This window comes from Etheostoma spectabile, unplaced genomic scaffold (assembly GCF_008692095.1).
Source record: "Etheostoma spectabile isolate EspeVRDwgs_2016 unplaced genomic scaffold, UIUC_Espe_1.0 scaffold362, whole genome shotgun sequence".
NCBI lineage: Eukaryota > Metazoa > Chordata > Actinopteri > Perciformes > Percidae > Etheostoma > Etheostoma spectabile.
The window spans coordinates 213,317-213,641 of NW_022605592.1; positions in this window are offsets into that span (position 1 = coordinate 213,317).

A 325-nucleotide genomic window follows, 5' to 3' on the forward strand; every position below is an offset into this window, starting at 1 on the left:
TTTTTAATACTTGGTTGCAAATCCTTTGCAGTCGGTTACAGCGTGGAGTGTGGAACACACAGACATCACCCAGCGCTGGGTTTCATCCCTGGTGATGCTCTGCCACGCCTCCACTGCTGCTGGCCCCACTTCCTGCTTGTTCCGGGGCATTTTCCCTTCAGTTTGGTCTTCAGCAAGTGAGATGCATGCTCAGTCGGATTCAGGTCAGGTGAGTGACTTGGCCATTTCATAAGGTTCCACTTCTTTCCCTTAAAAACCTCTTTGGTTGCCTTTGCAGTATGCTCTGGGTCATTGTCCATCTGCACTGTGAAGCGCCGTCCAATGA